Below are 15,722 nucleotides of genomic sequence, written 5' to 3' on the forward strand. Positions count from 1 at the left end.
TTAATTGGACGGCTAAGTGGATGAGGCGCGATGCGACGATGCTTTAAGTTTCTTCAGATTACTGACGAGTAGCTACTCGGTACTGCTGGATTTTCTTACAATTAGTAAAATAAAAAATTAGCAAGTAAGGAGATTAAAAACATTTTTCATGTTCCTTCTACAAACAAGCCAAGTCTGAAAATACATAGGACGTAATTTATATATATAGAAATATCTTAACTTTTGTAAAAGATGCTGCAATATTTTCTCGATAAATTAATACAACGCATACCAAGTTTTGTGCATGAAGAAAGTGTGAACTTTAATTAAAACCGCTTTTTCAGCAAAGTTTACAAGTTAATTCTTGCAAACTGGTTATACGAGTCTTCGTAATTAATATACAATCGTTCCTCATTACTGCGAACATGTGAAAAATTATTTAGTTTCAATTTTTTTTTAAATCAATTTTATAAGTTTATATTTTTACATGTTCGATACCCTGAAGAACACGAACACGAAATTCTCGCTATTTTCAAAATCGTCGATCGACCTAATTGATTTGCCGTTGCATTCGCGTCTCTGACCCCCCGTTAGGACCCCCCGTCGGGACCACTTTCAATCTACACAGTTATGTCTCCTTAGTCTTACTTCATGGTTTGTCCCATCTGTCCCGTCCATCCCATGAAGTAAGACTAAGGAGACCTAACTAGATAGGATAAGGAGAAAAAAGTTGGTCACGAAAAATGTTCCGTGTACTGCCATGTGTCCGCCGAACGGAATAACTTGCAACATTCCATCGCCATATTGAATATTTATATGTGTGCAGTATACTTGCGACTGTGTCATACATATGTGTATTAAATACGTGTCTCCTAAAAAGTAGAGTAGCTTGCCCTCCTAAAATCTTAATAAAAATATACCCATTCGTCGCGTTTTCACTCAGAACGAACGAACTTCCATTATCGTTCTTTATCAAAAGCTAAAAAGTAATAAAATATATTATTTTTATATGAATATTGGGTCCATTATTGTCAATTTCCATTATTTATTTATTTTTATTTTTTTTCCATTATTTTCGGAATGACAAATATCCTAACCTAACCCCCGTCTCGGGGGCGGCAAGAGTTGCAACGCGCCACGGTTGCAACCGCCAGTGCGCGGGGTCGCCGTGAATAAATAACGAGCCCGCGGTTTTATCTCGGCGGTTACATTCGGCCTTTAACATTTTCCAGTCGCATTAGCGCTTGCGGATGACAGTACCGTAACAATGCGGCCGCTTTTCCGCGCGTCGCCGAGCGGAATGGCCGCGCCATACCGGGCGTTGCCGCTTCGCCATCGAGCGTGGTCGAGAACCAGTGAGGAGGTTGCACGCAGGAGGATGCGATTCCGTGAGAGAGAATAAAACGAGCACTGGGTCGGAGGTAGTCAACCAAAAAGGAGCTCGAAACATCCTTAAGCCGCGATAATAATTATGGCCGCCAGCAATTAGTATAAATCGTCAGCCAGCTCTAATTGCCTTATTTATTCGCGGTTGGGAAAAGGTTGCATAACATTGTGGATGCACCTGCGGCCGTACTTTACACTAAGAAATCATCGCTGTTGTCATCATTATTGTTCCAAGCAAAAGCCCCTTTACGAAGCTAAGAAAAATCTAGAAGCGTGTTTACTTAAAAAGGATTTTCGTTCCTTCTTATTTGTATGTGTTCCTTTCGCCTCAGGATATATGTTTTCTTTTTGCAGAAACATTTTCCATTATTTAAAACATCAATTTTTGTCTCTTAAAATAAAAAGCTGCTGTTATATCCGAATATTTATTTGCATTTTCGTGCATAATAACGAATGCAAGCAATTATTGGGAAACTCATTTAATTCTCGTTTATATGCGTCGTTTGTCGTAACTACGATATGAACGGCGCATTAAAGTCGCGTATTTGAAGAGCCATTGGCACGATGTACGGAATATAAGTCTACGAATTATCAAGAACATTATGCGTTATTGAACATATTTTACGCCAGATTTGTCGCGCTTATCTATGTCGTATAACTGCGCTCGCTGTCAGTCGATGTGACACACTCGGAATACTTTTCCAATCCCATGCGGGTACGAGATATATATTTGATGTCACTCGCATTCCCGGTTCTTTTGTGCGTCGCTGTAAACACCAAACGTTGAAAATTCTTTCCCTCTCCCTCGTTCGCCCTCTCTCCTGTTATACATGTGCTTCTACTCTTATTTAGATCTCTACGTCATAAATGTTGTTTCCCGTCTGGCATGCTTCCGCTTTAAATCTCCAATCGAGTAATGGATTCCTTCTCTCGTCGACGTAAATAAAACAACGGGAAAGTATGTATGTGAAAGTGCGACCCGCGCAATAACAATTCGGAGATCAAGGAGCTACGTTTCCTCTCCCATACCTTTTTTCGTACTGCAAAAAATATTTGCAATAGATCAAACGCGAGAATGTTTTTATTGCGCATCCACCTACATTTCCGCCGCAGCTTCTGACTCGATCCGCATACAGCTCGGGCTAGTATTTTGTTTTATTTTTTCCCCTTTTTTTGGCGATGTATCAAAAAATGGAGAATGTGATAGGATACGGGCCCACCATTGAGCGTTCGTTATTCTATTTGCGCAGATATTTCGCGAACATCAAATGTCAAAATAATTCTCTCGTAATGCAATCCATTTCAAATATAATTTCTGATAAGGTTTTATCGTAGGTTGCCACGCTCTATTATAGATCTTCTATTTTTCACAGCAGCAGCAAAACAAATAGAATAACACTGGGTATGGCAGTTAATGGCTAGCCTATGGTTACTGCATTCCTAGTTAGTCTTAACAGGTGGCAGTGTAATTAAACCACGTTACGGTTATGTCAGGTGTGTCGAGCCTGGCTGGGAATTATACTTGCTTTCATTCCTGCGTTATGACCGCCTGTCGTTCGTACATTTGTTATGAGTCTCATACGAGAGCAATAAACTACAGATGTAATAAGAGCAGCAATTTAGTAGAGAATTTTGATTAAACCTTTGTAAATATGACTTGTACGTGCACGTAAAATATTTAAACTTGATACTATTTGTGTCATTCTCTGTCCTTGTTTTATGTCTAATAAACGATGAAGAAGAATGGCACAAATAGCTCCTCGAACGTAACTGAAGACGATTACGAATTTTCAATAATTAGCATTCAATAATAATTAGCATTAAAAATAAATAAGCAGTATACCTTGAATTTGTATGGCAGTAATTAAAAATAAAAATGAATTTAACAAAATAAAAATATAATTAAAATTATATTAATGATAAAAATATATATATATTAATGATAAATTGTAATAATTAAGAGTTAAAATGATTATAAATTGTAATTTCAAAGTATAATTATACTTTAATTATAATTAAAGCTTTATAATTGACTTATTATATTATTTTAATTTCCTACTTACTATATTGATTTTGTACCTATTAAATTTTTATAAATTTAGAATTGCTTCCAAACTTTTAAATAGTAATGTATATGTATATAACAATATAATATTTAGAACGATTTAGATAAATCAATCGCATGCACATTAAAAAGAATGTTAAACACGATAATAATATATAATATTAAAAAAAAGATCCTGAATTATTATATAATATACAGTAAATTTATCGAGAGTACACATCTACCCGAAAATCGATTAAACATTCGCAAAGTACATTCGCTTTCTTTAATATAATTTTGTGCCGAAAAACTTTCACAGAGCTCTTGCCAAACTGCCAATCCGCTGTCGCGATAGACCATTACGTGCGTGTCCAGCGGTTAGTCGGTGCCAACACACGATACACTGACGAGAGTCCACTCTGACTGGGGTGACCAGCCAAGTATGAAGTAAAACTTGTCAGCGACGCGAAGGGTGTGAAATCGCGTCACGCGCGGAAATCGCGCTGCACGTGATGTAGCGGAAAACTGCCCAAGTGTCAGATCATACTTTGAATTCAAACGAGTAGTGAAGAGCTAACGTTGGCTACAACGCTTGGCTTGGTTCTTGATGATCGGAACTTTACTCGGATAAATATAGAAATGATTACGATTTCATAAGAATATGAAATTTTATTCCAAATATATACACATATATTATCGCTTTTCGATTTTACTCACATATGCGATGTGCGTTGTTCTGACATTAGAGATAAATTCTCTAACATAACTCAAATTCTCCAAAATATTCCAACATAAGGAAGAATATGAATAATTGTGTCATTCTTACGTCATATTAATTTTGCATTTGTCATAATATTTCTTGTATTATGTATATTTTAAGCTAATAGTTCTGTGTTTTACTCACGAATATATCATAGTTTCCATTGTTTCGATGCTATGCTTACAAATTCTGGGAAAACTTTCAAAAGTGTCTGTAAAATCAGCGTATAATCGGAGAGAAATAATATGAAACAGCGGAAATTTATTACTCGAAACGGCTATTATTCCCGCGAACTACCTTGATGCGTTCACCGAATTCTTCAGAAATACGAGAGGGTACAAGAAAAGACGGAAAACAACACGAAGGAGAGGAGGGTCGGGAGGACAACGCTCGAATGCTGTCTGTTCAGTCCGATGGGGGCTTTCCAATTAAATTGCAAATTAAAACGCATATTTTACTCGAGTGCCAGTGAGTCCGCGGGGATATCACGAGAGTCGAAGGGACAGCGAAGGGGATGGAGGGGAAAAGAAGGATGAGGCATAGGTAGGATCGCGTCACAGCAAGAATTAAGTTTGCCATTTTCTGCTGGGGAAAATTTTTTTTTAAGTTCAGCTACCCCGTGCCGCTGTCTCCCGTTTCTTCCGTACCGAGAATACCGGTCGTAATCTCGTCAGTGATTCCGCAAACTTCAAGCGAACCCAGGTCAAATCGAATCATCCCTCGTAGCACAGCAACTTCGCCAATACACTCAACGGGCTACGAGACAATTCTCCATCCTTATATCTTCCGGTTGCATCTAGCCTTCGCGTCGTCGTGACTATCCCTCGATCGGCCGATTGCCGGATTTTCCTGATTTGAAAATTACGGAAACATTCTCATCTATTTCCCTTCCCTCGTCATGTTTGATCATTATTTTGCACAATCGTCGTTTAGTCGAGGAATCTTATTCACGGCTGAAATAGCTCGCGAAACGAGGAATGTCCCGCCCAGCATTTTTATTGCGTACGATGTCGAGCAATGAATCATAAGCGTGGCCTACCCGAAAGCGTCGGCAAATAATACGCGGACGCTTATGGTGATAATAACAATAAAACTAGGTAGAGATTTTTATGCAGCCCGGGAAAGTGCGATAAAAATGCTGGAAACGACATGGAAGGTCTTCCGTCCGTTACTGTATAATTTTGATACATTACCACTTTTGTAATGATTATTCATATTTATGATAGTGGCATAATGTCTGCATTTGTTGAAATTAAATCATTTTTAGTGTGTATCTTGCTGGACAATTTATAACGCCGTGAAATAAAATGATATTATTTAAAACAGATATCATTATACAAAAGCAAATTATGAACACGTTCTCAGATAAGATTAGACAGTATTTTTAATTTTTTTTTCATGAAACACAATTATGATTATTCGTATGAAAGAGGAAGAGAAAAAAATTTGTTACATATTTTATCCTTAATGATATTAAACATTGTTTTTCATGAAAGATTACAACAACTATAGCGCTTTTCCCACGGTAGTAGCAGAAGGTTAAAAACAGTGAACGTAGAAAACTAGAAGAGCTCAATTCGGTAAAAGGCACCTCTTACAACGATCCGCAACGATAACTCGTTAGAGCAGAGTGCAGAGTCGTTCTTCGAGATGCCCGAACCCCGAAAAGCCGTTTTACGGGAGGGCATCTAGACAGAAATCTTCCTCGCCGCAGAGCTGAGAAAACTTTTCTCCGACAGCTACAACAGAAAGGCAGTGAGATCCCGGAGACGATGGATATATCCTGAAGGTGTCCATCCCACCGAAACTTTGCTACGATATCTTGGGTTAAAGGTGACTGCTGGAGGTGAAGGACGGTCGTCCGGCAGATGTATCGTTCGACGTCTCTAGATTTATTTGTGGATAAGATTTTTGTTTTCGCCAGATATATCGTGAAGCATGGGAAAACGGAAAGCGTACGTGGCATCAGGACGCATCTGAGGATCGAAAAAAGCGATGGACGTCGGAAAATTGTTTCGAAACTTTTCCGTGCAGCGAGAGTTGATTCCGTGGAGTGCATTGTTTTGACGCATGTATCATTCAACGTGCAGACAAGCGAATTTAGTTTCCGTTTTCGATTTTTGTCATCGTCAAACGTGACAAAATACATATAACCAATATAACTGATATAACTGGAACAATTTGATTTTTTTGAGATCGTAAACGTCACATGAGAATGTTTATTTTTCTTTGTTCGAAATATGTCCCTGAATGGAATTAGTTACGAAAATTATTTATTTGTAAACATTTAGTTATTTATTTAATTACGAAACTGGAATATATACATATATATATGTATACACAAAATTCTTCACATTCATATTATTTATACTTTAATTGCTTACTGTTTGTTTTTGTTATAAATAATAACATATATATATTACATATATGTGATTATCCTATTTAAAATATAAATAAATAATAATAACCAATTTATATGATGTTATATATGATGTTATGTATCATATAATATTTCAAACATTATACGTTCATTTGTGCGAGTGTATGTATGTGACAGAAATCATCTCGTGAACAATTTATAAAGTACAAGATTGTCCTATCTTACTACATATATGTAGTATTATTATATGACATATTCAACAGATATTCATTTTTATGAAAATGAAAATCATTCACGAATTCACATTCTTTCTACCTCACTGCCACACATCAGTCTATGAATTTTCTACGTTATAAAACTGTTCCGTTTTGAACATACAGATATCAGACGTTCCATCGCACGTACCGCTACTTTGTGGGCCGTCGATCGACTGCAACTCGTCGTTTATACGAATTCACAATTCATCCGTGGATCCAATTTTCTCTTTCAATAGTGTCAATTTCATACACAAGCGGAAACCTTTCTCGTGACTGTTATATAATATATATATATATATATATATATGGAAAGGGAAAATATCGAAGAAATATGTTCGACTGAAAATATATATCGTATATTTGTTCATTAGATTATTCCATTATAGGCTATATTTCACGATTTCTGAAATATTGTTATTGTTCTTGAAAAAGATACACATGCACATATTTAAATTGTTTATATTTACACATAAATTATATACGTTTAATGATATTGAAATATTTATATAAAATATATAAAAATAATAACAAATCATAACATAATAGATCAGAGAGAAATATAAATTAGAAGAAAAAAAGGATACAGACATTTATTCGAAATAGGGAAAAATTTATGGATTTACATCGTACGAGAAACTAAAAGTGTAAAATCCATTGAATCTCGAATGTGAAGAGCAAACAATCTATGTACGAATGGCGAGATTGAGATCGAAAGAAAGCAGGAAATGGAGGGATGGTCCGTGTGTGATTTAAGCTCATAGGCAAATCAAATCCTGAATATCCGTATTGCCGAATAGAAAACGGGGCCCGCCGCGCCGCTCAGTGTTCCACGTTCGCGCTATACGTTCGTGTATAATACTGCGAAAGTACTTCCCGATAACGAAAATGTGGAGATCCTGTATCCTCTCGTTGCCGCGAAAAGGTAAACAGGATAGAAAATGAGCTACCGAGCGCGCGCGCAATCTCGCTAGCGACAGGTTGAATGCACGAGAAAGAATTTGTCTTGGAATTCGTTCTTACGGACGATCACTCCGCCGGATCGTGCTTTATTACCGCTAAATTGCTTCGGGAACGGAAAACTCTTGAAGTCGAATATTATCTCTGAGTTCGCGGACGTGCAACTTTAGAAAATGGTTCTTGAACAAATTTTTACAAGACCGTAACTATCGAGCTATTTCTCTCTCGTAATGAAAATAAAAAAAACGATATCGGTCAATTCATTTGCTGCTTAATGTTATTATTACTCGATGATTCATTATTTAATATTTTTATTATTTCTATTCCGTTGATTATGTGTTTTAGCTGTATAATATCTTGAACTATTGGTCAAACAATCAACCAGAATAAGTTAATATCAGAGAGTCAATATCGTTAAAAAAACTTTGAAATATTAGTCTGTGAATACGCTTTGAAACCAACTGCAAAAAATAAAACAATAAATAATTTAACTTATAATATTTTGTGCAGCAAAACAACATATTATTCTGCAGTTTTAGGTTCATAACTTTTAAACGAGTAAGTGAATAGAAATAAACTTTTACATGAATATTTATTATTATTTGATCAGTACACATATTTAAAAAATTTGATTTAATTCTTAATGTTATATTTCTTCATCGAATTTGTAAATAATTACAAAAAGCAATTTTACGTAAAACTCAAGACAAACAAAAAATTAAATAACTTTTAAATCAATAAAAGAATTATACTGAAATTTTACAGATATTTAGACGTAATAACAACACGAAAATTTATGAAATTTTTATATCTTTGGTATTGTTTTCAGATGTGAGATATACATCTCTCAATAACTTTTTTAGCAGCAAATAATTATAGTTAAACTAATATATGAGCTGTAAGCTCACTAACAAGTAGATAGTGAAAACGTGAGTCTGACTGTCCCAGCAACGCGGACAATCGATATTATGGACGATAATAGAACATTGACGTAATACGTTGGTATATAGAGTCAAATAGACTCATCATGTGGGATTATCTAATATTTTTAAACGTAGTATAACTTACAAAGTGTTTCCTCGGTAATGGCGCTAAAAATAGACGTACCAGAAAATAGAACTGTAATCCGACGTACCTAATGCGATGATTAATGCATAAACGTTAAATATCGAATTTTGGAACTAAAATAGCTGATAATAATGTAGAAATATTGATCTTTATAATCGGGATATTAGCGTTAATGACATTTGCGTATGAAAAATATTAATCAATTATCATTTAACTGGGATTAAAATCTAATGCATGAGTGATTAAACGCGACAGAACTGTGACAGAGTCTGCATAGCGCAATCGCTAAAGTTGTGGAATATTTATGAAAAATATTCAAGAGTGGCAAGAGCAAAATGAATAATTCCCAGGAGTAAAGAAGTAGTCGGGCATCAGCGTTTCTTGCTTCCTCTTCCTCGGTAGAAAGTCGGCGCCGGGAGTCCTGACGCGCGACCACCGCGGTACCGACTACGAATGTACATGCATTTCAATACATTAGCGTTCCGCAAAGCAAAACGCAATTATCCTCTCTAATCCATAGTTATACATCTTTCACTTCATACTCTTTAGAATGATTTACTATTCACGCCTATATATCTTTTAGGCGGATTCTGTTGCGATATACGGATAGCAATATTTTCTTCTCTCCTCCGCAAAACTATGGGATGGCAGCGATTGTACCTCGCAGTTCTGAGGTTCCAATATAACTGTTTTTTGTTTTTTTATAAAACCAGATCACAAGCACCGTGTGAATAATATCGATAATACCAAGTTTGTATCTAAAGCCGGGTGTACAATTATGTACCTATGAACACCGGACGAGAAAGTTTGTTGTTGTTATTCGGCGCACAAGTTCAATTGCTATATGCAACGAATATTGAATCTAATGTTGATGTTTGATGCATTCAAGAAAAGGAACAAACGGCTTACAAACATAAATATGAATGTTCGAATATTCGCGTTCACTGTTCGTTCATTAAGCTATACACAGCTTTAGATGACCTACGCACGAATATTTTCCGCCATGAAAACGTATTAATTACGACACGAGTGACGTAATTAAACAACGCCATGATCCTTTTCAATAGATTCGCGATAAACAACTAAAGATATTGTTTAATAACTGCGCAAACAATCACAATAACCTAACGTTACTACATCGGATTGGCCCCAAGGGCATTAAACACATAATGAGCACTTGTTGCTTACGCAATTGGCGTAGGTAATTTACTCGAGTGCGACGTCCGGTATTGTTCCTCAGTGCGCGGCGGGTTCGTTAACGAGCGACCGGACCGCTCCTACCTAATGACAATTTATTACTCCTAGCGTCTCGTTATCGTCCATGTTGAGAGAAATGGATGAGAGAAAAAATGCTAAAGGAGCGGGAAACAAGGATGGGGAAGATGTCGTTGCCAACGGGGTTTTGAAGTAGGATAATACAACAATTAATTGCTGGTTACACATATCGCCATTATTCTCTCGTAGAATAAGAAAAGGAACGGAAATGAAAAAACTCAGTTATGGATTACGAGGAGAGAGAGAGAGAGAGAGAGAGAGAGAGAGAGAGAGAGAGAGAATGAATCTTTATTTAGCTTTCTTACAATTGATTATTTAAGAGATACAACTCTTACAAATAATTTTATAACTCTTACAAATAATCTCTAAATAATTAAGTTAATCAAAATTCTACAAATTTAAGTCATATTAATTAATATATACTCTTTTAACATCGCTTAAACAATTCAAGTTTTATTGCTTTATCTCATTTGGCAAGGCGTTATACATTTTTATAGACATTCTCACACATTCTTTGTTTTATGGAATTGTATTATAATAGGAAGGGAAAGAAAAAACTTAGTTATGGATTACGAGAGGGGAGAGTGAAGGAAAGAGGAACAGGGGAAGGGCAGACAGAGAGAGAGAGAGAGAGAGAGAGAGAGAGAGAGAGAGAGAGAAGTTGGCATCATTTATCGGACGGATAAAAGGCAGATCGGTATGTGGTGTTATCGGCTGTTCACCTAGTATATACAATGTACATATATTCGTTGAAAACCAAGCTCGAACCCTCTCTTGTTCCCATTCTCGCTATCTCTCACCAGCATTACGTAGAACTCCATCAGTAGGGATTAATTCTGCCAGTAGGCCGGATTAAAAATTACGGTCGGATTACGGCACGAAAGGATTTTTGTCATATCTGCTAATGAATCGACGGCCCACATTTTAGAATTATCGCAGTTCGCGCGCATCCGTGCACTGGGATCGAAATCTGGATGCGGCGAGTTGCTGACGCCACTTTCATTCTATATTTTCCGCACCCTTGTTTCAGAAAGCATTTTTTTCTGCTTACCTTTATACCGGCAGAAATGATACGGATAATCAGATTATACGAGTTTCGCATTAACATACCAAATTGCATGCAAGGTGCGCATGCGTACAGCTATTAATTAATCCTCTTAACGAAAATGTGCACTATTACTGGTAACTTTTTTTATATAAAATGATCTTTATTATCTTTGCAAATAGTAATATAATAAGAACATTATCCTATAAAATATAAAAATGAAATGCTAATGCCACATGTATGGAAATATAAAGTATATAAAATGCTGAATTCTCTGCTATTTCGCCTCTCTTTTTCATATTTTTACGATTTCACAGAGTTGTTAGTACAAGAACAGAATATATTTCGTAAAAGAGAAGCATTAGAATTTCTGATATGTATAGGTATTTTGTTATCGCATAATACTAATTTAATACGATAAAAATGAGCAAACACAAGAATCTATATAACAAATGATTGGTCATTATACAATACTACTTTATTTAAATAACATTTCTTTCATCTTGCTCCGAATAAAATTTTAATTATCTGGATATCTGAATTACCTATCTTTCATGTTACTAATTGTAATCGCAAACGCCTCTATTATTTTACAACAACTGAAGTTGGAGTTATTGAATCGATAGCTCTTGCGGTATTCTATAATGGTATCTACCGCTGTTGCACTATCAATAGGTAGTTTATCACACCAGTGGAAAATAGGTAATAAACCAAATACGCAAATTACAACACGATCCGCATCGCGGAGATAAATCGAGCATTTTGCAACGGCGACAGCTGCAAACGTTGACTTCACGAAAATCGAGCAAGTTTATGGTGCAACCACGCACAACGGGTTTTATCATACAGATTTCCTTTTTTGCATGATAAGGCCAAGCATCGAGATTCCAGCAAATATTTCGCGAAACGTGCGGAATATGCTGCACAGTCGCATTAGTGTACTGTTATGTGTATATTGCGATATACGAATGTTTTTGGAATATTGTGACTAAATTTAATGTATATATTAATCCTTAGTTCACGCAATAATTTTGCGATTATTACACACGATATGTCTGAATCAATTTTCATAATTTTTATAAGTATACAAAAATTATTAAGCGATTCTTACATATATTTTAACATCTTTAGAAAGTATTCGTAAGGTTGCGTATTAAAAAAAAGGAAATAATGAAAACTATTATTTAGTCAAGTGTTCCTAGTATCTTAAAGAAAAGAAATGTGCAGAACACGAACGATCTAATCGTATATACGAAGGCTTAAAAATTAGTTTCTCGAAAATTAAGAAGTAGCTATAAGTGACGAAATATTTTTTGTAGAATGATTTTGCATACTTTTCATTGTTAGTGATTGAACGCATTTGTGGCACGAATTAAATATTACAATGTGAACATTAACCACAGTTTTTCTGGCATCTTGCCTAGTAGTATTGCTTTACGGTCGGGTAGACATTGGCTGACTTTTACGAGCGCTTTCTACTGTGTTAAAAGGATCGTTCGCCACGCATTATTCTGCTCATTTTAATGACGTTGTTATACTAGACGTTGTAATACATGTCAATGGCATTGTGTATTTACATATTATTAAAAACGCGTATATAAAATAATGTAAAGTTACATTTATCACATTTCATACGAATAACGTCACGTGAGAACATATCCATGATTTAATCAAATATGGTAGCAGAGTAAATATACCATTATTGTTGGCACAATTATTGGAAAAGTCTTGTTTATTTAATATAAATTATTATAGGAGGATTTATTTCCAACACACAATCGAACTTACAATGGAAATAAATTTTATGTAGTAGGTAGTATCTTAACATATTACGAACAGCGATCTCTGATTAATTAATCAACATACATTTCGCGATTATATTCGATCGTAACCTTCGATTAATTTTATACGTATATAAAATTATTAATTTCTCTTCGAGGGCAATTATTTCATTACTAAAAAGATTATAATCATTAACACACGTATTTACAACCATATTGGTAGATGACAGTTTTATAGTACTTCCATGGTACAGTTGTATAACTTGGTAACAATTGAAATCAAATAAAAACTAAACGGACATTCAAGCGAATACAGACACAGAGGATAACATCTAGATCGTCTGTACCCTCGAAGCTCACCGACCTGTAAGTCCGGTGCTTTCAAGCCTTCCGAGCATTCTTCCCCTGCTCGGGCTCCTCGAGACGAGTATCGAAGAGATAAAAAAAGAAAAAAGAAAAGATACCATCGACCTACGTCCAGTACGACAGTATAGGACGCGCAACAGCGACCAGAAGCTAAAAAAACTATTTCCTCACTGGCGAACGGACGGACATTTTTGCCTTTTGGCCGTGTTCCCGACGCGCTTTCACGGTTATTGTTCCCCGCCTCTCTTGCCAACTTGTTATTATCGTTCTTGCCATCGCTTCGCTCCTTATTCCTTCAACCCAGTACGCCACGTGGCAGGACAGTGCGCGGTGGAAATTCTACCCGCGCATAGAACCACCCCCATTCATCCACTGTGACGGTGCAACAACGACTTGCCTCGGGGATGGCTCCGCTTTTAATCTGGCCCAGGAAAAATCACCGTGGTTTTCTTATACGCGTCCATCCGCGACGCAGACCTTTTTTTTTCTCCTCCACCGAGAGTATACCACGCTTCAAACCTTCCGCCTCGTCTTGCAAATTTTTACCTTTCGCTGTCTCATTTCCCTGAACTATTTTGTGACAAATTAAATGATTGATTGCTGAAGTAAAAAGATAAAACGTAAAAAAAATTGTAACAACGAAGTGAAAGAATTATTATCGCTATTCACTTTTTTATTATTTTTTCGAGATTATAAAAAGAAAGTTGGTTGATGTTCAAAACTTAGAGATGTGTATAAAATATAATCTTCTAAATAAGTTAATTTTTTTTATACATATGATGTATCGGGAAAAAATGTAATTAAATTTATTATCATTAACTTGTATAAACTTGTATTAACTTGGAATTTGAAAGAAATATTTTTGCGAATAAATGTTTAGACTATATTAATATGGGATATGGTAGATTTTATCAAGTTCCTCTTATTTCATAATGTGATATGAGATGCGCAAAGGATGTGCATGCGCGTTATTAGGATTCCAGTGATGCACGCAGAGAAATACGTTGGTACCGGGAATTTATGGCGATGTTGATGCTCATCGCTGGCAACGGCATACCATGATAATCGATAACCATGCAAGAGTACACGCGTACGTGTAATTTTTATTCCTTGTATTTACATTTTGCGAAAAGCTTGCGTAGTTTTTACAGTAAAATTGCTCCATCCATTAATTTTCTTACAAAGAAAAGAAGAGGCATTATATACGTATTTCTGAGGTCAGAAGGTTAACGACCGCTGAAGGCATTGCGTGGCCATAGGATTATGATAGGTCACTATTGTTTTTGATTATTTATTCATGCAAACGTTGCAATCAAACATTTTACCGTAATGCAACGTGTGCGATCAAATCTTTTTGCGGTAAGCGATTATTTAATAATCTGATTTACAATTGCGCACGCGTTCGTGATAAATTCTACGCTGCGTTCTATGTTTTAATTGTAATGTGAGAGTTGTTGCATTATTCACGGTAGCAATTTTATTCGTGTTTCTGCGTTGCTGCGATATTACCGAGAGCACCTGGATACCTCAGCATCGAGATGAATATTGTCACACATGCTTTCCATTATATAAGGATAGCGATGCACTTTCTTTATACTCGCGAACTTTATAGCCGTCAAGAAACTAGGAATCTGGGTTAAGCAGCCGTCAAGATGAATTTACGGTGATAATATCATAGAAAAATTGCATTTCATTCGCCAACAGCACACAGAGAGGAAAGGGGATCTTCCTTATTACTTCTTATCGATCAACATGTCTGTGCTCTTTCGAAAGTTCAACGTTCGACCTCAAACAAACTTCAATTCACTATCAAAGAATTATGCGAATCAACTGTATTAATAATGTATGACATCTCTTTCTCCACAATATTATATTCTTAATTTCGTAGCTAGAATGAATGTTTATTAAATTTTCTAATCTGACTAATATTTAGCTCTAAATTTAAGTATCAGCTAATATTTTTTTTAATAATGGAAAAAATTCTCTTAATACAAATTTGTTAATAAAAAAATACGTAACGAACATCTTACTAAAAAAAAAATAAAATAACATGAGTTATTTAACTATGAATATTTCTAACGATGTTGACTACCTTAATATAATAGTTGTTTTGTTCTTATAGGATATATATTTTATATATTTTTTATATTTTATATTTCGTATTTTCTTAAAATGTCCATCATTTCTGTAGTTGGCATAAGCATAAATCAGTATTTTTCAAGATCCAAGTATAAGCAATAATATGGTATATTAAAGCAGTGCAAATGTATACATACCGACGTTACTTAGTCTGGAAGATGCGTGGTGCGATAGCGAAATTACCATAATACGATTAGGCGAAGTCGAGCGAATGTGCATACAATCAAGAGTTGGAGGAGATCGAACAGCGGAGAGGAGAAACAGCGGACGAGGAAAAGAGAGAAA

This window comes from Mycetomoellerius zeteki, unplaced genomic scaffold, assembly GCF_001594055.1.
Source record: "Mycetomoellerius zeteki isolate Tzet28-1 unplaced genomic scaffold, Tzet1.0 scaffold25, whole genome shotgun sequence".
Taxonomy (NCBI): domain Eukaryota; kingdom Metazoa; phylum Arthropoda; class Insecta; order Hymenoptera; family Formicidae; genus Mycetomoellerius; species Mycetomoellerius zeteki.